This window comes from Scyliorhinus canicula, chromosome 10, assembly GCF_902713615.1.
Source record: "Scyliorhinus canicula chromosome 10, sScyCan1.1, whole genome shotgun sequence".
Taxonomy (NCBI): Eukaryota; Metazoa; Chordata; class Chondrichthyes; order Carcharhiniformes; family Scyliorhinidae; genus Scyliorhinus; species Scyliorhinus canicula.
The window spans coordinates 73976122-73999259 of NC_052155.1; the positions used below are offsets into that span (position 1 = coordinate 73976122).

General features: G+C 46.4%; 1 long non-coding RNA gene across 1 annotated transcript; it reads left to right on the forward strand.

The window, feature by feature from the left end:
* Nucleotides 1–1435: 1435 nt before the first annotated feature.
* On the forward strand, nt 1436–21815 carry LOC119972120. Its single transcript, XR_005462008.1, has 3 exons — nt 1436–1566; nt 17648–17786; nt 21410–21815. It is a non-coding gene; the product is annotated as an uncharacterized LOC119972120 (long non-coding RNA).
* Nucleotides 21816–23138: the final 1323 nt, after the last annotated feature.

Below are 23138 nucleotides of genomic sequence, written 5' to 3' on the forward strand. Positions count from 1 at the left end.
CACATCTTGGGAAGAATTTTAACCTGCAAGTTTGGGCGGGCGACAGCTTAAAATGTCAGAAGTGTTGGGAAGCAGACATGAACATGGGCTGGGATTCTCCGAGCTTCCGCGCCAAAATCCCGCTTGGGGTGGGAGCGGGAATGGGGTCACAGACCCGCGGCACCTGGACACGATTCTCTGCGGACTGGAGAATCGCGGCAGCCGCACGTGCGCGGGCGACGTGGCGCCAATGGGGGGCCATTGAAAGAGGTCCCTGCGGCAATTCTCCACGATCGACCAGCCGAGTTCCTGCCGAGTTCCGCCGGCATGGTTCCTGTATGGTTCGACCTGGCGGGAGTTCAGACTCGCAGCTGCGCTGGCCATCCTGGTGGGGGGGTGGGAGGATCAGACACCGGGGGGGGGGGGGGGGGGGGGCCTCTACGACGGCCAGGCCCGCGATCAGGGGCTACCGATCAGCGGGCACGCGTGATCTGGGGCGGGCCTAACTTCTTCCCCGCTGGCCTGCACATGCGCGGACCCGCAGCCGGAAGAGTGGGGCCCTGTATTGGCAGCCGGAGCTGTGGGGCACACACCGGGGTCCTGCTATCCTTCTTAAAATGGGAGAGTCACTCCGGACTTTTTGAAAAAAGTGTGGAATGATTCGCGCCAGTTTTCCGGCGGGCGTGTGGCCATAGTCCCATTTTCGGAGAATTCCGGCCAAGATGTCTCACGCATTTAACTTGAACTCATTGTTGGCACATGGGAATTCCCAAGCGATAGGCAGTTCTGGGATTTGTTCTGGCCTGGTTTAGCACAGTGGCCTAAACAGCTGACTTGTAATGCAGAACAAGGCAGCAGCGCCGGTTCAATTCCTGTACTGGCCTCCCTGAACAGACACCGGAATGTGGCTACTAGGGGCTTTTCACAGTAACTTCATTGAAGCCTACTTGTGACAAAAAGTGATTATTATTATTATCATTAAATATCTTAAATGGCGAACAAATGCTATTTTAACCCATGTTCTGGCTTTACCTCTGATCACAAGGGCTTCCTGAGCTTCCAGGAACTCTCCGGGTGAACAAGATGGAAGGCAGCAGGTATTGACAGGTCTGAGCAATAGAAAGACAAGGATAGCTTTAAAGACTGAGATGTGCCAGCTGCCAGCTGCTTCCTCGACTAAGTGAAACGTTTTTTCTCACAGGACTTGTTCTGAGAGTATGCTTTCACTGCGTTGGAGGCAATTTTCAATACTTTGCATGTCATATCTAGTACGTTGGAGACTTTTTGCCTTTGATTTGCATTTCCAGCTTTCAACCTTCAGATCAGCATGAGAGCTATTTATGCACCTCTACCTTAGACATCTAATGATGAACAAAAGGAGCAACACCACCAGCAGTGGGAGCAGCAGCTGCCTTCATCTGAACCATCTGCTGCTCTACGGAAGAGGAGGTGGACATAGAGCTCAGCTCCAAGAAGGCTATACATCCAGCATGGAGTATACAGATAGGGGATTAGGTCGCTTGACATAACTGAGAAACAGTGGCCAAACTCTTATGGCTGCCACCAAACCAGGGCACAACGCAGCTGGTAAGTCTCGCAAGATTTACCTGGCTCGTCACACCTCGCGAGATTGAACGTGATCTCGGGAGACGCCACAATATGGATCCTGCCCATAATGGGAAGGATCCAGACCTGGCTATTCTGCATTTAAACTACTGCAGTAAGCAGTGGGGCCAGAGATTCAGGGCCTCTGGGTGCTTAGTCTCTGGGCAGGGTGGTACCCTGGCACCCCCGATGACACTAGGTACTCCCGATGTCACACAGTCACTCTGCATCTGCCAACCTGGGTGCCACCCTTGCACTGCCAGGGTGCCCAGGTGGGACTGGCTGGGGCAGTGCCAGGTTGGCAGTGCCCGGGTGGCATTTTGCTTATGCCGAGGATCGGGCTTGGGTGTGCCCAGCACTTATTATATGGGGTCTGGGGGGCTGTATGACCCACTTATAGGTGTGTTGGGGAGGGGTCTGAGGATCGCCTTGGGTGTCCTGAGATCGGGGCACCATTTAGAAATCTCTTCCTGCACTGAGCAGTTCCGCTTGCTAATGCAGGAAATAAGACTAAGTGCAGCCTCGGCAGGACGTTCCCTGCTGAGGCCCTGAAATGAAACAGAGTTCCATTAGAGAGCGGGGTCTTTCTCGGCGCTGATGGGATTCTGTTTATTTTCCATTAAATTGTGCCCAGTACCTCAGGCGATTCAGACCTTTGTCTCCCATAGCTCTTCATGTACAGCTTCCTGAAGAAAATCTCCTTCTATTCACCGTGCCTCCTTCCAAGGATCTGCTGGTGATATTTACTCGTAAGTGCATCTCCCAGATGATGAATGCCATGTTTTGTTTTTGTGCTCTTTGATAGTGATGTGATTGCAAGAGATCTTGGATTGTCTGCCATGGCTCGATTCCCACTCACGCAGGAAGTTGTAACTTGCTCATATGTAGCAATCAAGGTGCCCACAGATCACCGAGCAGTATACATCAACAAAAAGGAATCCACTCTGTGGCAGCGTGGCCCCCTTAAGGGAACGGGCTTGGCAGCCCATGTGACCGGATCAGGACCAATCACGCAATAGCATCTGAACCTCCGCCAATAGCAATGGGAGCAGCGGCCGTGCAGTGTGGATGTGGACGCCAGAGCTAAAGAGACAAGACCCATGCTATAGTGTTCTGTGCCTGAACAATTACCATTCTTTGCCTACCATTAATAAACCCCTTTGTTACTACTGGAAGCCTCCAGAGTGTTTCTCGAGCCACCTCACACTCCATCAAATGCAACAAGATCTGCACAATATCCAGGCTTCAGCTGACAAGTGGCAAGTTACATTCATGCCACACAAGTGCCAGACAATGACCATCGCCTGCAAGAGAGGATATAACTATCACCCCATGACATTCAATGGCATTACCATCGCTGAATTCCCCCACAATCAACATCCTGGGGGTTACCATTGATCAGAAACTGAACTGGACAAGCCATATTAATACTGTGGCTACCAGGGCAGGTCAAAGGCTAGGAATCCTACGGCGAGTAACTCATATCCTGACCCCCCAAAGCCTATCCACCATCTGCATGGCACAAGTCAGGAGTGTAATGGAATACTCTCCACTTACCAGGGTGTGTGCAGCTCCAACAACAGTCAAGAAACTCAACACCATCCAGAATAAAGCAGCCCACTTCCTCCTTCCAGAAACATTCAAAACCTCCACCACCGACGAACAGTGGCAGCCATGTGTACCATCCACAAGATGGACTGCAATAGCTCACCAAGGTTCCTGAGACTGCATCTTCCAAACCCACGACCGCTACCATCTAGAAGGACAAGAGCAGTAGATACCTGGGAACCCCACCACCTGGAGGTTCCCCTACAAGTCACTCACCACCCTGACTTGGAAATATATCACCGTTCCTTCTTTTCACTGGGGCAAAATCCTGGAACTCCCTCCATAACAGCACAGTGGGTGTACCTACACCTCAAGGATTGTAGCGGATAAAGAAGGCAACTCACCACCACCTTCTGAAGGGCAACTAGGGATGGTGAATAAATGCTGGCTCCCCTGTGTTGTGCCCAGTCTCGTCACCTCCCTCTCCAGGGCCGTGACCCGGTCGCTCATGTCAGTCGCTGCTTTCTCCAGCTCCTTAATGGTCGCCCCCTGGGCTTCCAGTTTCTCCCCTTGGGCATCCAATTTCTCCTCAAATCTGGTCAGGGCCTGCTGCACTTCTGTCATGGCCATGCCCACTGCTGCCTGCACTGTGGCCTCTATGTCTGCCTTCGCCTCTGCCTTGAGTACCTGCAGATGCTCCCTCAGCACCTCGGTAAAGGCTGCCTTCCAGTTCCAGCTCCCCCCTGGCCCCGGGGGAGAGGGCACCTGTCTGTCCAGCTCTTTTTGATGCGGCGATACTTCTGTTCTGCCGCTTCGTGCGCTGATTCGCTCGTCTGGACTGGCTCGCCCATTGACCCGTCTGCCTTTGGTGTCCCTTCTCCCTCTGCTTTGGTTCTCTTCTGGCATTTTTTCTCCCCCTTCCCTTTCTTCTTTTCTTCTCCCCTTGTTTTTCTTTTTCCCCCCTTTTCCGCCCCCTATATTTTTTTTGTTTCTTCCCTTTTTCTTCTCTCCTCCCTTCTCTCCTTTACCACTTTATTTTTTCTCTTTTATAAAACTCTTCTCAGGTGGGCTTGTTTTGGGTGAGAGAAAAAGAGTGCAAAAAGAGAAAAAAATAATATCCCCCCCCCCCCCCCTCTTTAAAAGTTTTCTTTTCAGAGTTTTGTTTTTGCAAAAGTTCTTTTTTCCTTCCTTTTCCCTCACTCACCCAGGGTCGAGAGAGAGAGAGAGAGAGAGAGAGGCCTCTTTGTTCTTGCCTCGTGGTGGTCACTGCTGGTTTGGGAGGGGGGGGGGTTGGGTCGGTCCCCGTTGCTGTCCCCGCTGCTGTCCCCGCCGCTTGGTCCAGGCCGCCGCTCGTCGCACCCTGCACTCTCCCGCTTGGGTGGGGGGGGTGGTGGTTGGGTCGTTGGTCGCTCCTCCGCTCCCTCCTTCTGCAGGCTCGGCCCCGCTTCAGTCCGGGCCGTTGCTCCGGTCCTGCCCTGCGCTCTGGTGCCATTGGGGAGGGGGTGTTTGCTGCCGCTGCTGCTGCCGGATCGCTCCGCTGCCGAGGGCCCCGTTCCCCAGCCACCGATTTTGCGGAACTTAGGGGTGTTTGTTCCTTTCGCGCCTCCTCCCATTGCGGAGACCCCCTGAAAACGGCCCCAACCTCGTTGTCCTGCGGGAGCCCCTTTTTTGCGGCCACTCTGCTCGCGAACCGGAAGTCGAATCCCAGGTGAGATGTTGATGGGTCACCACCTCCATACCTGTTTCAGTCGCATCTTTCTGGATATTGTCATGAAAAAGAACTACCTAGCTTAGACTCAGAAACTGAGTTAGACATTCTGCCACCGTCGGAGGCACCCATGCTGGCTCCCATTAACGCACCAGCAATACCACCGCCGGCCAAATGCTCAGAATGTAAACGCCACTCCCCGTCCAGGATGCGCCTCCTGACACCGCAAGGTCTGAGCCTGAATACTGTCTGCAGGCGAAACGGTCATAACATAGTCATATGCTGTGAGCAGTTGCCCATGGATTTGGACATTGCTCCGGACTTAGTGGGGGAGGAGTGTTGTAACCCCAATGGAGGTGCCGGGATCAGGACAATAAGATTTCTCATGACATCCCCGGAATATGAACTTCCACTTTAAGGGGGGGCTTCTCCTCTACAAGGAGAGCCCCAGCTGTACAAAAACCCCGGCCCAGGTGCAGGTCAGGGAAGGAACCCCTTCGGGGAATGGAGGAGTATTAGAATTGCATTGAAATAAACCTTGTTCGTAATTTCTACTGTCATTTATGTGTTGTACTTATCGCGGATTCAACACATTGCTTGTCATTAACTCTTACCACACAATTCTTCACAAGGCAAAAAGGCATTTGCCAGCCAGCAGGAAATAATTGGGCAAGACAGGACAGTTGAGCTTTGAAGTAAAGTTTATGATTGAAGAATATTAAACAGAGTTGTGACACTTTTACATGGTGTTAAATACCCTTATACGACTTTTGCCCGACAATCGGCTGAGAATTGACGGAGTGGCAGGAAGCAGACAGTGATGGCCGAGGTGTGTTTTTCAGACTGGGAGCCTGTGTCCAGTGGGGTCCTGCAGGGATCAGTGTTGGGGCCCTTGCAGTTCTAGTTTATATAGATGATTTGGACATGAATATAGGAGGGTTGATTGATCACCCCACCGATTTGCATATCATCTGCAGACTGAGGATAACCTTCGATTACAGGAGGATATAGACAGACTGGTCAGATGGGCTGATCAATGAAATTCAACCCAGATAAATGTGAGGTGATGCATTTGGGCAGGACAAACAAGACAAGGGAATACATAATAAACGGCAGGACCCTGGAAAAACCGAGGATCAGAGGGACCTTGAGGTGCATGTCCACTGGTCCCTTAAGTTAGCAGGGCAAGTAGATAAGAAGGTATATGATATACTTGCCTTTATTAGCTGAGGCATTGAGTTTAAGAGCAGAGAGGTTCTGCTGAAACTTTATAAAATGTTGGTTTGGTCACAGCTCGAGTATTGTGTGAAGTCCTGGAATCCACATTATAGAAGGGATGTGATAGCACTGGAAAGATTGCAAAGGAAATTTACCAGGGTGTTGCCTGGGTTGGAGAGTTTTAGCTATGAAGAGAGATTGGATAGATTGGGGTTGTTTTCCTTGGAATAGAGGAGACTGAGGGGCAACATGATTGAGATGTATTAAATTATGAGGGGCATAGATAGAGCAGACAGGAAGAAACCTTTCCCCTTGGTGGAGGTATCAATGACCAGGGGACACAGATTTAAGCTAATGAACAGGAAAGGATGTGAGTACAAATGTTTTCACCCGGAGGGTGAAGGGACTCTGGAACTCACTGCCAAGGCATACAAGCTGTAGGCCAAGTGCTGGAAAATGGGATTAGAATACTTAGATGGGTGTTTTTGACCAGCACAGACAGCATGGCCAAAGGGCTTTTTTAGTACTGTCGAGCTCTACGATTCTATAACTACAAATCCTTTTTCTTTTACTGTTGACTGTGACTCAATTGGCAGCAATCTTGCCTCTGACCCAAGGCTGCCTTCTCGGCTTGAGTACAAAGATCCCTACAGTGCTCCTTCTGCACTGTAGAGATTCTATTATTCTATGATTCAAGGCTGACACTGAGCAAGCACTGCATTGTTGGAGGTTCTGTCTTTCAGAAGGTACAGTAAATCATGCTCCCCCCACCCCACCACCGGCCTGCGTGGGTGAATACGAAAGGTCCCATGGCACTATTTGGAAAAGTAGGGAAGTCAGTTTCAGGCCTATATTTATTCCTCACTGAACATCACACAAAAAAAGATTATCTGGTCATTATCACATTGCTGTTTCTAGAAATGTGATGTGCACTTTTTGTCTACCATGTTTCCTACTCAATGACGACATTTCAAAAGGTATCTTATTGGCTATAAAGCATTTTGAGATGTCAGGTGGTCAAGAGAAGTGTTATATAAAAGCAATTTTTTCTTTTCTTTTTCTCGTACTCCTACATAATGCAACTGCTGTAGTTCAGCTGGAGGCAAACTGCACAGATCACTGTTCAGGCTGACATCCTCTGGGTTATTTAGCTTATGAGGGCCCTGCCAAAGACCACCCTTCTTGCGTCTGTGTAGGGTACCGACTGGACTATCGGGATAGGAGGTAGGATGTGGGACTCTGATTGGTGGGGAGATGGGGGAAAGAGTGGGCAAAGAGACAGGGGTGGAACTTGAATCACCATTTCTCCATGCCCTATCTTATCTTCCCCCTCGTGCCCCATCTCGACTTTCTTGGTAACGAAGAGCTGGGGAATGTTTTGCTACATTTTAGCGAAGCATTGAGCAGCCCAAGGCAAGGGTTTCCACAATCCTGCTTAAGGTCGTCATAAGTATGCAAGCGTTTGATGAGGATCAGCATGCACTCAGTTACCTGCTTCATTTAATGTCCCTTGCAGGTGGCCACCCTTTCCTGAAAGGAAAGGTAGAGGGAAGCTAGGAGTGTAAGAAATGGAATGTTTTGAGAGGATGGAAGGACATCATTTGTGGAAGGTCACTGTGAGGGATGCTTACAGCATAGCCATAAGATGAAGATGGCTGCATGTCAGTAGCAGTTGGTCAGATGGAAAATGAGGAGATGCCTTAATAAAAAAGGATGTGTGCACATACAAGTTTTGTTTCTGTGCATAAGGCTACGGGGGGCAGAGTGAGAGGGTTTGTACTTGAATAATGGCATGCCCTGAACAGAACTTATCCAGTATCCAGTTGCCCGGCACATGCTTATGCGATTGAATTCTGCCAGCCACACATATTTGTTCTCTGCGGTAGGCTGCTTCGTCCCATCCATGGGCAAGCAAATCTCCTTGCAATTGATTACAGCCACAACATGATGTTAAGAGACACACCTGGAAAGTGTGGTGCTGCCTTTGCACTTTGATACTCCATCTCTCCAGTTGCTGGGTCTGTTTTGACACTTGGACAATGTTTCCACTCTGACCCTCACATGGTAGCTTTAAAGAGTGGAGCGGAAACAGATTGCTGTGGGTATCAACATGCCTACCTGCTCTAATTGATTGGGAAATCCAGAAGTGAGATCCAAATGCTGTGGTTGAGTTCAAAAGCGACTATCAGATTCACTTCTGAAAGTTCCCAGTTCCAGGTGAGGTGCTGCTACTACCCCCAACCGCCACCACCCCTCAAGTGAGACAGAAAGTGAGGCCATTGTGTGCAAGATCATTCAGCACAGATTGGCTATGGTTAAATACACACACTCTGCTCTGAACCCAAATTAGTGGCTTTGGTTTTCTCCTCAGAATCTCCTCAGATGAATGGCATATGTGAGTTTCCAAACTCCACTCCCAAAAATACGTTTTAAAGTCTTCTTTTACAATAATCCTTTCCAGTAGCAGTTTGCATTCCGAAATCCAGTCCAGGTTTTACAAATGACTCTTTTAAACAAAGCTTCTACTCCACTTTTAACAGCGAATCTGTCCAGGCTTTACAACAACCCTTTTAGGATTTCCTTGCCTTGACTGCTCTACAAACTGTTCCCAATTGCTTCAGCATTCGATCAAGTAAAATGACACGCAACTTTAATTTACCTCTGAAATCTGCTGTCCCATCTTAAACCTGATTACTGAAATTATCTCTTTAACTCAAAACACTTTGTTTACTCTTACATGAATTCTTCTGAACAGTACCTTGGTGTCTGTTCTCTTAACTTCAGTCATCTTAAGACATTCTTTCTGCCCCAATTCCATGGTTAGCTGGACTGTAATGTGTTCCTTAGAAAGCCTGCATCTTTGTAACTCTCTTGTCATGTTCAACTTCTCCTGGCAGAGTTGAGAAATGTTTACCCCCACCCCCTATCCCCCATGTCCTGCCTCCAATTGCAATATATCAGCTAAAACTAAAATTTAAATGTTTTGTACCTATAAAGGGATCTCCAGTTGCTAAGCAATACCTACATACTTCTGCTGGCCTATTTATTCTTCATGTCATAGGCCTCTCTCAGCACAATGGAATCACAGTTGGACTTGAAACCAACCCCATACATACAAACACCTTTGTCCAGCATGAATCTAATTATAGGTTTCACCCTTCCAGTCACAGACACATTAAATTAAACCCACTTAAAACTACACCCCATGTTTACCAATACAAAACCCTTTGTTTACCTAATACTAGGCCATTTCATAATGAATCTGGCAGATTAATTAACAACAATCACCTGATGGTCACCATTAAACCTTTCATTCCAGATTGCTACAGAATTCAAATTTCACCATCTGCTGTGGTGGGATTTGAACCCAGTGCCCCGGAGCACTAGCCTGAGTCACTGGATTATTATGCAAAGACAATACCTCTGAGTATTGAACGTTTATTTTGACTTTGTGGACTATTCATGTACAAATTTGCAATTTTTTTATTTGCCCTGTATTGATTTATATCACATAGTGAAATTCCAAGTGGAGATATCTAACATTTATTGTACATTTACTTTGCTATATTTTCTTTTCTTATCATCTATCCATGAAAATGATAGTTGCCTTTCATAGTTGCAATTCGGTTGCCTTCTGCAGGTGGGGAACAAAACTTGCTATATTGCTGGTAATGGTCTGTTGCTGGCCTGTGATTTTTTTTTCCTGAAAGTGACATGTCGTGTGTTTGCCATTTCCTCAGATATGCTGCCTGTCAGCCATACTGCTCTCTGGGAGCAATGGATCTTGAAACCACTAATAGAATTGCAAATTTTTTTTGAATGTATAAAATAGCATTAGATCTATTGTAGCCGAAAAATGTCAATGAGTTGATGTTACCAATTAACATTCCCAGCGCGGGGTTATGTGTGCTAAGAGGACACACAGGATTGAGTCTACAGAATTATATCACATTAGAAATAAAAGTCATCTTGCTAACGGTGTGCGGACCCCAGATTTATAACCTCATTAGAAATTTAACATTCCCAGAGGTCCCAAACACCAAGTCATAGAATAATAGAATTTACAGTGCGGAAGGAGGCCATTTGGCCCATCGAGTCTGCACCGGCCCTTACAAAGAGCAACCCACTCAAGCCAACATATCTACCCTATTCCCGCAACCCAGCAACCCCCACTTAACCTTTTTGGACACGAAGGGCAATTTAGCAAGGCCAATCCACCTAACCCACACATCTTTGGACTGTGGGAGGAAACCAGAGCACTCGGAGGAAACCCAGGCACACACGGGGATAACGTGCAGACTCCGCACAGTGACCCAGTCGGGAATCGAACATGGGATCCTGGAGCTGTGAAGCAATTGCGCTAACCACTATGCTACCGTGCTGCCCTTTGATCAGTTAGTCATGTTAGTGGAAGAGAATTGTAACCCCAGTCCTTCTATCATACTGCAACGGTATAAATTTAATGTGACCAGCAGGGACCCAGGAGAGACAATTTCTCAATTTGTCGCCAGTTTTCACAGAAGTAAGGAAGAAAAATGGGCTGTCAGTCAAAGAATTTTGATGAGTTTTACAAATGTGGGGGAGAACACCCTCAAAATATGTGCCATTGCAAAAATTATTTTAGAAGGGTCACATTCAACAATTTTGCCATGCCAGACAGGACACAGTAAGTTGAAATAAAATCGCCTTGACGCCAGTATATAAAGTACAGAAAAATCCCGAGAAAAAATCTGAGGTTTATAAGTTAAACATGATGAAAGTGAGCATGGCGGCTCCCATTGAGATAGTACTTACGGTTAAAGAGCAACCATTGAGTATGGAGGTTAACGCTTCAGCCATGGTGGTGGGTGAACAAGCCTACAAATACCTGCAAGGAGGAGTCCAACCTCTCAGACTAAGCAGCACGGCTGCTAAGTTAGCAACTTATCCAAGGGAAACCCAAAAGATATTAGGTACCGCAACTGCCCCGGTACCATATCAACACCAATTGGCTCAATTACCCATGATCGTTGTGGAAGATCAGAGGCCAAGATTCATGTGTGGAGATTGGCTATGACAGATTGGCTATGACTAAATCGTCTAGAGTTTTTAAAATAACGGATGATACAGTTCAACAGATCCTCTGCAAGTACAAAGACATTTTTCAAAACGAGGTGGGCTGGGTACAAAGGGGCAAAACCAAAATCTACGTGAACCCCGATTGCACACCAGAAATTTTCAAATTTTCAGCCTTCCCATCATCAGAAAGTTGAGGCCGGGTTCACACATTTGGAGCAATTAGGGGTCATAAGACCATTACAGTTCCCTGAGTGGGCGGCTCCTTTGTTCCTGTTCTAAAACCTGACCACAACATTAGGAGTTGTCGCAGTTACAAATTTTCCATAAACCAAGCAGCCCAAATCAACAAGTAACTGATTCTTCGCATAGAAGAGCATTACATGAAGCTGGCAGGAAAGCCTCACATATATAAAACTTGACTTAAGTTATGTTCACCTACAACTTGAACTACACAAATACTCCAGGAAATTTGCAACAATTAACACACACAAGGGGCGGGGTTTTCCAATAATGGGGCTATGTCCCCACACCGGCGTGAAAACCGGGGCCAACCACTCCGGCGTCAACGGCCCCTGAAAGTAAGGAACTCTCCCCTTTCTAGGGGGCTAGGTTGATGCCGAAGTGGTTCCCGCAGCTCCAGCCAGCGCCGAAGGGCTGGTGCAAGTTCGCACATGCGTGGAACGGCCGGCGTCTTCCCGCGCATGCGCAGAATGGGCAGCGTATTTCCGCGCATGCGCTGGGGTTCCCTTCACCACGCCGGCACCCGAGCAATATGGCGGAGCCCCACAGGGGCCTGGCGCGGAGGAAAGAAGGCCCCCATGGAACCAGCCCGCCCGCCAATCAGTAGGCCCCAATCGCAGGCCAGGCCACCATGGGAGCCCCCCCTTGGGTCGGATCCCCCCCCTCCAGGGCTTCCCCTCACACTTACCTGCCAGGTCCTGCCGTGTGTGAGGTGAGTAATCCACGCTGGCGGGACTGGGAAAAGCTTGTCGGCCACTCGGCCCATCAGAGCCCGGAGAATCAGCAGGGGGAGGGGGGGGTGTCAACAGGCCCCGACCAGCGTGGCGGGAATCCCGCCACCGCTCAAAGACTGCTTTGGAGAATAGGGAAGCCGACGTCGGGGCGGTGGGGCAGGATTCGGGCTTCCTCCCGGGGATTCTCTGACCCGGCGCAGGGTCGGAGAATCCCGACCAAGGAATTCTTCATGTACACCCGTTTACCTTTTGGCATATTTAATTATGCAATTTTTTAGTGGACGATGGAGAATGTGCCAGAAGAAATTCCAAAAGTCGTGGTGTACATTGACAACATCTTGGCGATGGGAACTTGACAAGAAGAACATCTAGCCAACCTGGAGGAAGTCTTTAAGTGGTTTAGAAATGTAGACGTAAGATTGAAAAAGGGAAAGTGCACCTTTCAGTCCAATGAAGTTACATATTTGGGGTTTAAAGTTGACGCCAAAGGCCTACATCCTTTAAAAGATCAGGTGAAAGCTATCTGAGAGGTTTCTGCACCAAAAAATGTTGCGGAATTAAAATCATTTCTGGGCATGGTCAATTATTACGTCCGTTTCATCCCTAAGTAACGAGGCCAATGAATTGCGGGAGAAGCCAAAAACGAGATCCGCGCCAGGTGCCAAACAGTTTGCGATGCAACCGGCCCGCTCCCGTAGGTGAAATCGGGATCTCAACATAGTGTGGTGAGAAACCAATTATCACCGCTTAAGCCCATTTCCGTACAATTACCGAGAACGACACCATATCCAACCGCCTCCCATCATTCAGCGGCCTCTCCAGCAGGTGCTCAGGCTGGTGCCGATTAGTGCTCCTTTTGAAAAATGTGAACCTGGCAGAAGGGCTTCTGTGCGAGCCAAGGAGCTCATAGGCAAAAGAGACCGTGGGTTCTGGCTTTGCCACCCAGTGCTCAGCACCCCCTCGGCTGGGGGTGGGGCACCCTCAGCTGGTTCGAACCCCGGCTGCCCCTGCTTCATGTGGATACCTTGCCCAAGTTTGGGACTCACATCAGGAACTGAACTCAGAGGGACACAGTCCTATCAAATGTTAAGTGGATGGTTTTATGTGGCTGGCAGTATGAAAACTCGGAGCAGCTGAGATCCTACCAACTGAGGCAGGGTGAACTCAGTTGCGAAGATGGGGTATTGCTCTTGGGTTCCCAGATGGTGATACCAACCCCAGCAAGAGAGCCGCTACTACAAGAACTGCAGAGTGCACATCCTGGTTAAACTATGATGAAAATGTTGGCCAAGGGCTACACACTGTGGCCAAACATTAACAAAGACATTGAGAATCCGGTCTACCAGTGTGCCTGTTGCCAGTCGCAGCTGGCAATTTCATCCCTGGGAAAGGCTAAACTGCCCTTGGACAAGATTGCATATGGATTTTGCCAGCCCTTACCAAGGCAAAATGTTCTTGGTACTGGTAGATGCCCACTCCAAGTGGCTGGAGTCCAAGAAATGAGTACAACTTCGGCAGCCACCAGCAAAACTTTAAGATAGATTTTCACAATTCATGGCCTCCCAGAAATTATAGGTTTGGATAATGGGGGGGGGGGGGGGGGGGGGGGGGGGGTAGCGGGGGGGGGTGGATTCCAGCATTTTGTCCAGACTAACGGCATACAATACATTAGCACAGCCGTCTGGCACCCAGCCTTAAAAGGCCTGATGGAAAGAGCAGTGCAAACTTTCAATTCTGTGATGAAGAAGCAGTCAAACAGGCCATTGTGTCTCAAGCTAGCCAATTTCCTCCTTTCATACAAAACCACCCCCCATATTTCTATTGGGCTCACATTTGCAGAACTGTAAAAGGGCCATCATCTCCGTACTCGGCTCAATCCGGGGTTCCCTAATTTGGCAAGGAGGGTGGCGGCAAGCTACACAAAAGAAATTCCATGGCTTGACCAAAAGTAGCAGATCCTTCATAGATTTCATAGAATCTACAGTGCAGAAGGAGGCCATTCAGCCCATCAAGTCTGCACCAGCCCTTGCAAAGAGCACCCTACTGAAGCTCACTTTTCCACCCTATTCCCGTAACCCAGCAACCCCCACTTAAAAGCAGATGACCTAGTTTTCGTCAGAAAATTCAGGGTTGAACCAATCGGTTACCGGGGAAAAAATGTAGCAAGCTCTGGACCTGTGTTTTATTTGGTAAAACTATAAGTGAGACAGGTGCGAAAGCATATGGATCACATAAGAAAGAGAGAGGTTGCAGTTCAGACAGCAAAACAAGTGGATCCAGTGGTTAGTATAAATGTTTCTTCATCAGAGCCAGAAAGGAGGGAATTGAGTGTTTCAGAAGAGGCCCCACCTTGCTACATCAGAGGGAACTAAAGAGGGGAGTGACACCGCCACATCCTCTGAGACCTTTAGACAATCACCTGTTTCTGACGGCACCACTACCTTGATAGTCGACAAACCTGTCAGAGAACTGAGGTGTTCCACCAGATTGTGGAAGTTGCTTAAAAGACTGAATTTATGAGAGGCTGCACCCTGTCACCCCCTTTTGTGGTTCTGCTCTCATTGTAAATAGTTACCTGTTATTATCTTGTAATGTTTATAGTATTGAGAGATTTGGGGGGGGGGGGGGGGGGGGAATGTGGTATTGTGGCCCCTTTAAGGGGTGATCATTCGCAGGCCATGTGACCATAAGACATAGGAGCAGAATTAGGACACCCGGCCCATCCAGTCTGCTTCGCCATTCAATCATGGCTGATATTTTTCAAATCCCCGTTCTCCTGCCTTCTCCCCATAACCCCTGATTCCCATTTTAATCAAAAACCTATCTATTTCTGTCTTAAAGACACTCAGTAATTTGGCCTCCACAGCCTTCTGTGGCAAAGAGTTCCACAGATTCACCACCCTCTGGCTGAAGAAATTCCTCCTCATCTCTGTTATAATGGATCTTCCCTTTCGTCTGAGATTGTATCCTCTGCTTCCAGTTTTTCTACAAGTGGAAACATCCTCTCCATGTCCACTCTATCCAGGCCTTGCAGTGGCCTGTGAGTTTCAATAAGATCCCCCCTAATTCTTCTCGGGTTCCCAGGCCTATTGAGCGAGCAAACCCTGGCCAATGGGAAGAAAGTGCTGGGCCCGACGAGCAGGGGCCCGGGGAGTGTGGGGCTGGGACTCAATGAGTAAAGACCTGTATTTCAACTGCTCTTCCTGTACATAACTTAACCTTCTTATTTGTTCCAATAAAAGCAGCCTCCTCGTTGATACCTCACACTATTACACTCACAAAATTTTCAAAAGCTTTCAACTCTTCTGATAAGATCTCCCCCACCACACCCCATGCCCATTGACCTTCATTAGCTGCTGGTCCAGCAACGGCTCAGTTATAAAATTCTCATCCCTTTATTCAAGTCTCTTCAAGGCAAACCTCCAAGATCTTTTCACACAACCAATTCTGGCTTCTTGTGCGACCCCATTTTAAATTACTCTTCCATTGGTGGCTATGTCTTCAGCTGCCTAGGCTCCAAGCTCTGGAATTCCCTCGCAAAGCTATTGCCCTTTAGTTATTTCTCTCCTTCTTTAAGACATTCCTTTAAACCCGCCTTTTGAGCAAGCTTTTGTCTTAACATCTCCAATGTGACAATTTGTTTGATAGCACTACTGTGAAGCACCATTGAATATTTATATCAATTTAAGCTGTGGTTGCTATACAGAGTGTCCAAGTTTGTCCAACAAAGAAAGCACACTAGTGAAACTTGTAAACTTGCAGCATTTTTCATGGGAGCCAAGGAGGTTGGAACAGTGACCTTTAAGATTATAAAGAGAAAATAGTGATTGATTCTTTCCATTGTCAGCCCTGGCAGGATGTGGATACTTCATCTTATTTATTAATGAAAAGTAATTATACAGTGGTATAGTTGTTAGCACTGCTGCCTCATGACTCCAGGGACCCGGTTCAATTCCGACCTCGGATGACTGTCTGGGTGGAGTTTCTACGTTCTCCCTGTGTCTGCATGGGTTTCCTCCAGGTGTTCCGGTTCCTCCCACAGTCTAAAGGTGTGCAGGTTAGGTGGATTGGCCATGCTAAATTGCCCTTAAGTATCCAAAAGGTTAGGTGGGTTACTGGGTTACAGGGATAGGGTGAAGACTTGGGCTTAAATAGGATGCTCTTTCAAGGGCCGGTGTAGACTTGATGGGCCAAATGGCCTCCTGCTGCACCGTAAATTCTATGATATAAAAGGAATTTATGAGCAACATCTTGTAAATTTCAACTAAATTCAATGCTATAGACAGGCTTGATACCCTGAACAATTTAAAATTCAATAAGGTCACCAAACTTGGTCCCATACTGTTTTCAATATAACTATTTATTGTTGCTCTAACTTCTTAAAAATATTAGGAAATATAGATTTGTCCTGGGTGGTATTGCAAAGCAGGCAATGGCAAATCAATGATCTACTTTTACACTCCACCCAATTTTATTTTCTATTGATTTCATTAAGCACATCCATCATCACTCTCAGAATTAAGAGAATAGAGTATATAATTTGAGTCATCCCTCAAGCTTGTGTCTTATTGTTGGATGTCGACAGCAGTTTACCATTTGTACAGTAGCTTTAAGGTCATGCAACATCTAAGATGCTTACAGTCGTATTGCTGCCCAGGATATTGTTAGTTTATAATGCTACTTACAATGTTAAATGCAGTATTTACCAATCAGCATTAACTGGAAGACAGAATGCAACACTTAGTAATTTAGTAATTTGAAGTGTTACTTATCAAAAGATGTACCAGCCTTGAAACTGCTTATACATTATGGAGTTGGGTGCTCTCTTTTACAGTTCTTTTTAATGGCTCATATAGAAGTAATACCATTCTTTCAAATTCTAAACAACATTTATATATTAACATTTGTATTTAAAATTGATACAATTTTTGAGGGAACTATTTTTTATATTATTACTGTCAAATGGTAACCCTAGGCAGAATGCAATCCAAGTGATAGCAGTCTTGTCCGTCAGTGAGAGAGCAAGAAAGAGCAGCATATTTTCTATTTGGAACAAGCCCTGCCTACGTGGCTCGTAACAGGCTCCCCCAAGATCAAAGACCCTGGAGGCAGAAATCTCACCCTCCCAGAGCTGGCAGGCAATCAGAGACCAGCAGCTCCTCATTACTGTTAGAGGCAGCAGGGGAGTAGTAGTAGATGTACGCAATGCACAAACAGAGGCCCAGGATCAATGAGGAACTGAGGTCACAGGTGAATGATGGTCTCGTTGGCTGCTGGGAGTAGAGGCTAGAAGAGTCCAAGAAAGAGCAGGGGATAGCTTTCAGTGGATCTCCCCTCCTTCAAGAGGCTGGGTCCCTCAATTAGGTACTGAGTCCCACCCAGTTAGATGCCCTCCCCACCTCCAATCCTGCCGCATGTTGGCAATAAGTGGGTACTTTCAATAATCTCTTGGGGGGATGCAAAATCATTATTAAAGTTATGTTTCACATCTGGATTTCATTGCCTTTGCAAAAGGTAACATGTTTTCTCATAACCAATTAATGATTTTTCTGACTAGCTGATGATTTCCAAATCCTGTGGAGAACTTTGTGTAGCTATGTATGTTGCTGATGCTGCTGGAAATGTTCAGGAAACTTTGACCAGAGATGCAGCAAAAACTTCAACTGGAAGAAAAACCTTTGTCGATACAGATGTAGGTGAGTAAACTTGTTGTTTTTTTGTACTGGAAAAAAGTTTGTCAGTATACTCTACAATGGCACTTGCACAGTTCTACTTATATAACTACAGGCAGTCTTCGAAATTAAGACGTTTGATTTACTTAAAATGGCACAATGTTTATAAAATGTTTCCCGTTCACAACTTCAGTTTTAACTTAACGGTGTCATACCAGTGAACATGTTCAAAGATTCATACATGTGCATTGATGTTATGCACCGCCCATCTTTTGTATTTTTATTATATGTTGGGTCGCTGGTCATGAATAAGTAGCGGTCCCAGATTTAAAAAAAATTATTTTGCATTGCTTTTTTGAAAAACATAAAACAGCAAATCCACAACATGCAATCCTAGACAGCAGATGGAAAATTCACTATGGCCGGGATTTTCTATTCCAGATCATGTCAGGCGGGTTCAACAAAGAGAGTCACAAAATCCCGGGAGAGTAGCCAAATTGCGTTTCATGAACAACATGAGCGCATGTCGCGATTGTCCCCCTCCCCTGTCAGTGATGTCGGGAACATCTTTTGAATTAATTGGCATATCATTACCAGGCCACTACGCCTGAATCATCTACCCCCCCCCCCCCCCCCCCCCCCCGCCACCATTGGCAGAAAAAACATCCAGAGGAGAAGCACATCATAAAACCTGATGGTCTCCCAAGGTGTGCACCTGGCGAACAGACCTCAACCAAATCAGATATGAATGATAACTGAAATTTACTTTCATTGACTAAACCACGTTAGTTCAGTCTTCTTGCTTGAATCTTAATCCTCATCTCCCATTATGTTGCCCTGTGAATGTAATTGCTTTAAAGCAAACATATTCGTAGCATTTGTCATAGAACATAGAACAGTACAGCACAGAACAGGCCCTTCGGCCCTCGATGTTGTGCCGAGCAATGATCACCCTACTCAAACCCATGCATCCACCCCACACCCGCAACCCAACAACCCCCCCCTTAACCTTACTTTTTTTTAGGACACTACGGGCAATTTAGCATGGCCAATCCACCTAACCCGCAAATCTTTGGACTGTGGGAGGAAACCGGAGCACCCGGAGGAAACCCACGCACACACGGGGAGGATGTGCAGACTCCGCACAGACAGTGACCCAGCCGGGAACCGAACCTGGGACCCTGGAGCTGTGAAGCATTTATGCTAACCACCATAAGAACATAAGAACTAGGAGCAGGAGTAGGCCATCTGGCCCCTCGAGCCTGCTCCGCCATTCAATTAGATCATGGCTGATCTTTTGTGGACTCACTCCACTTTCCGGCCCGAACACCATAACCCTTAATCCCTTTATTCTTCAAAAAACTATCTATCTTTACCTTAAAAACATGTAATGAAGGAGCCTCAACTGCTTCACTGGGCAAGGAATTCCATAGATTCACAACCCTTTGGGTGAAGAAGTTCCTCCTAAACTCAGTCCTAAATCTACTTCCCCTTATTTTGAGGCTATGCCCCCTAGTTCTGCTGTCACCCGCCAGTGGAAACAACCTGCCCGCATCTATCCTATCTATTCCCTTCATAATTTTAAATGTTTCTATAAGATCCCCCCTCATCCTTCTAAATTCCAACGAGTACAGTCCCAGTCTACTCAACCTCTCCTCATAATCCACCATGCTACCGTGCTGCCCCTTGTACAAGGGTCCCCGATGACAGCAAAATTGGAAATTCCAAAATGCGATAGGATTTATAGGTTTTTTTGAGTGGTGTATGAAACACCAACGTATTAATTTAATAGCCATTTTAATTCTGCCTCATGAATCTGCTGTTCAACTATTAAACATAAGTTAGAAACTCCAAAAATGGAGTTGCCGCTTTTATCCAACTTATCCAAGTCAAATATCATTAAATAATAGCGAATCCTATTGAAGAGTTCTTAAATCAGCAATTAAAAAAATCTAATCAATCATGAATCATAAATCAAGTAATTTTCACTTTATTTATAAATCAACTTAAATTGATCAGAAAAGAAGGGTTCAATTAAACCTTTTGTTCTCAATCTGTCATTTCTTGAAACTTTTATGACATTGAAACATCCTACTGTAAATGATTGTTCCATTCCTGCTATCATCTTCTTCTGGTTATTAATACTAAATCAAACACAAAACAATCATCAACCATTATATTATTGGATTTTGGTAGAAAGCCATTTTTTTTAACAATATCTCTCATTAAACTCCTATATATCATTTTGCATTTCTTGTTTTTGAACAATTAACCTGAAGATGCTGTACCAGAAAATATTAATGGCCTTTAGGCCTTATTATTAGCTGGGAGGAGGTAAAGGAGCAGGGGAGCAGTTTTGTAGTTGGGAGATATGGAAGAATGAGTTGACCTCAGGTCTTGCCAAATTTGATGACCAATTACCATTTTTGCAACCTGTTTCCCTGTCACAGCCACTAAGACTGACAGGCTGACTGTCTGTTGGATGGTTAGATTAAAGTTTCTAGCTGCAGTTGGGGAGCATAGAGGAGGATGTACTAGAGTTAGTGGGGGGAGGGGAGGGGTGTGTGAAGGGGGTGCTGCGTGGGGAGGGAGAATAAAGGGAAACATTCATGGGGTGTCAGTGGGTGATGAGGATAAGAATACAAAGAGCTAGAGTGATCGAGGGAGGATGGAAAAAAAAGTGGCGGAGAGTTGGAAAGATTGGAGAGTGGTGGCAGATCTAAAGTTGTGGATGACTTTGGAAGGGCATCAGATCAGCAAGGGTGTGACAGTGGTGAGTCTAATCACTGGCATGGTGTTGCTTGGTGGGCCAGAGCGAGTACGCCTCATGACCCACAAGCAGTGCTGTGAAGACACTTACCCGATCGATGCAGCAGTCTTCACCTTCTTGCTGCTGTGTTTCCCAATACCAACAAAATCTGGTCATCCAGCATTCAAACTGGAAGTGGGAGAAAAATCTGAGCGATGCAGCCTTGTTAAAATATTAAAATGAGGGATCCACCTCCTGGGAGTGGTTGATCTTCATCCTCCCTTGCCTCCATTTAAATTTGATGGGCTGGATTCACCGCCGGCAAGATGCTCCATTTTGCCGGCAGCCCGGGGGTTTCCCGACAATGTGAAACCCCTGGCTGGATTCTCCGCAGCCCCGTTCCAAAATCGCGTTTGGCGAGTGGGTGTAGAATCGCCTTTCACGCCCGAAATCAGGCCTGGTGCTAGTCCGGTGATTCTCCGGGACCCGAGAATCAGCGTATTCGCAGAGTACTCCGCGCTGTTGGGGGGCCATTGCCAGAGGCCCGCCCAGCGATTCTTCGCTTCCAACTGGCCAATTTCCCAATGGCATAGTTCTAAGCATCTATCGTCATTCGGGGAACCTGGCGTGGCGGCTGCAGGTTTAGTCCGCGGCTTCTCTGGTGGGGGGGGGGGGGTGATTGGGCACTGGGGGGGGGGGGGGGGGGGGCCTTATGGACGGCCGGGGGACAGATCGGGCCAGATGGATCGCGCTGGCAGGGGGAAATGGAAATGTGGTGCGGTAGGGCAGAGAATCCAGCCTGATGTGTGTGGGTTCAAGGCAGGTCCTTGTATACTCTTCTTTCTCACCTATTTTTGGCTTCATCACTGACTATGTTGTTGATCTGTAATGTATATAGATTTGAGAAAGCCATGTGTGGAAGAGTTTATTGCAACTGAAGAAACTCCTGACCAAATATTAATTCCTGAATTGCCTGTGGAGACTGTTCCAAGTTCAACTACAAACAAAGAAGCAGGTGGTGAAGTTAACATCTCCGTGAAAACTGAGCAGCTCTTTCAAAATCCAAATGACTGAAAGAATAAAAAGATGATGTTACAAATATCAAAAGAACATATATTTAAAATTGAAGAAATCTAATTCACTCAAGAATTATCTTGTCAAGATTTCATAGTAGACAGAAATTCTGCATCATGTATGAGTGTGAAATATTAGGCACGTTAATTGTATGTATCGATCAAGAGGACACTCAGTAGAGTGCATACTCTGTTTTAACTCAATGCAGTTCGTTGAGCCTTTTCCCTGCTTGGCCGATGCTCTGTAACTACATATTTGAAAAAAATAATTTTTATTAAGATCTTGGGTTTCCTCCGGGTGCTCCGGTTTCCTCCCACAGTCCAAAGATGTGCGGGTTAGGTGGATTGGCCAGGCTAAATTGCCCTTAGTGTCCTAAAAAATAAGGTTAATGGGGGTTGTTGGGTTACTGGTATAGGGTGGGCTTGAGTAGAATGATCATTGCTCGGCACAACATCGAGGGCCGAAGGGCCTGTTCTGTGCTGTACTGTTCTAATTCTAATTCTAATTCTAATCTTCCATCTCAGATGATGCTTCAGGCTAATCCATATTCAACAACCAGCTCTGAAAACTCTGCTCACATTTTTACAGTTGCGACAAATTCCACCACCACAGCTGAGACAATCAATAACATTCTAATACGATCAACATAATTCTAATTACAGTAAAGTCCTGCCATTCGCGATTTCCTATTTGATGAGTTTTCCTGTTTGTGCACAAGTCTTTATGCACCAGTTCACTCATAGTGGGCCCAAATGTTCATTTATCCACATTTTTAAAGATCGTCTCCTGTAAAAAATGCCGGAAAAAAAGAAAAGAATGTCTAAATAAAGTTGTAAACAGTTCACTACATATCTCTCCTACAGTAGGAAGTGTGCAATGTGTGTGCAAAATCTGCTATTGCTTGCACGTGAGTATTCCTGGTTGCTGCAATTTAATTCCTAATCACAGTCCACCTCCACTCTCAAGTAAAGCACTGCAAGCATGACAAATGTTACATATATCTTGTTTTACTAAACAATTTCTCCAGTAAATTTCTCTTTAAATTTATTAAAAACATAGTTTTTATTGCCTTTGATGCTTTCTACATGTGAAATTTTAGGTTGGCTGCAACCTATCTAATTGTGAATTATATCATTTGCGATTTTACCATTAGCAAGTTTTCACGGGAATACAACCCCCCCCCCCCCCCCCCCCTCCAATGAACGGTGGGACCTTACTGTAAAACAACCCACAACATTCAAAATCAAAGGACAATTCTCCCCATCTCCCAATGTTAATTGATCCTTTAAAAAATTCTAGGCTCGAGATCCGGATCTGCATCTTCACCAAAAAGTAATCAGTTCTTCCTTGGGCCAGTCCCACACAATATTTCATTGAAGTCCGCCCAATAGTTCACAGAAAAACAGCCTAACGGGGCGAGGGAAACATACCTCCACCCCTCTTCAGTGGATTATGCTGCAAAATGTATTTCCATGAATCTTAAACCATTAAGAGAAATTTCAAAGTTTATCATGTTACCCGAGCCCTCAGCTGTGCTCCATTCTTGAGACAGA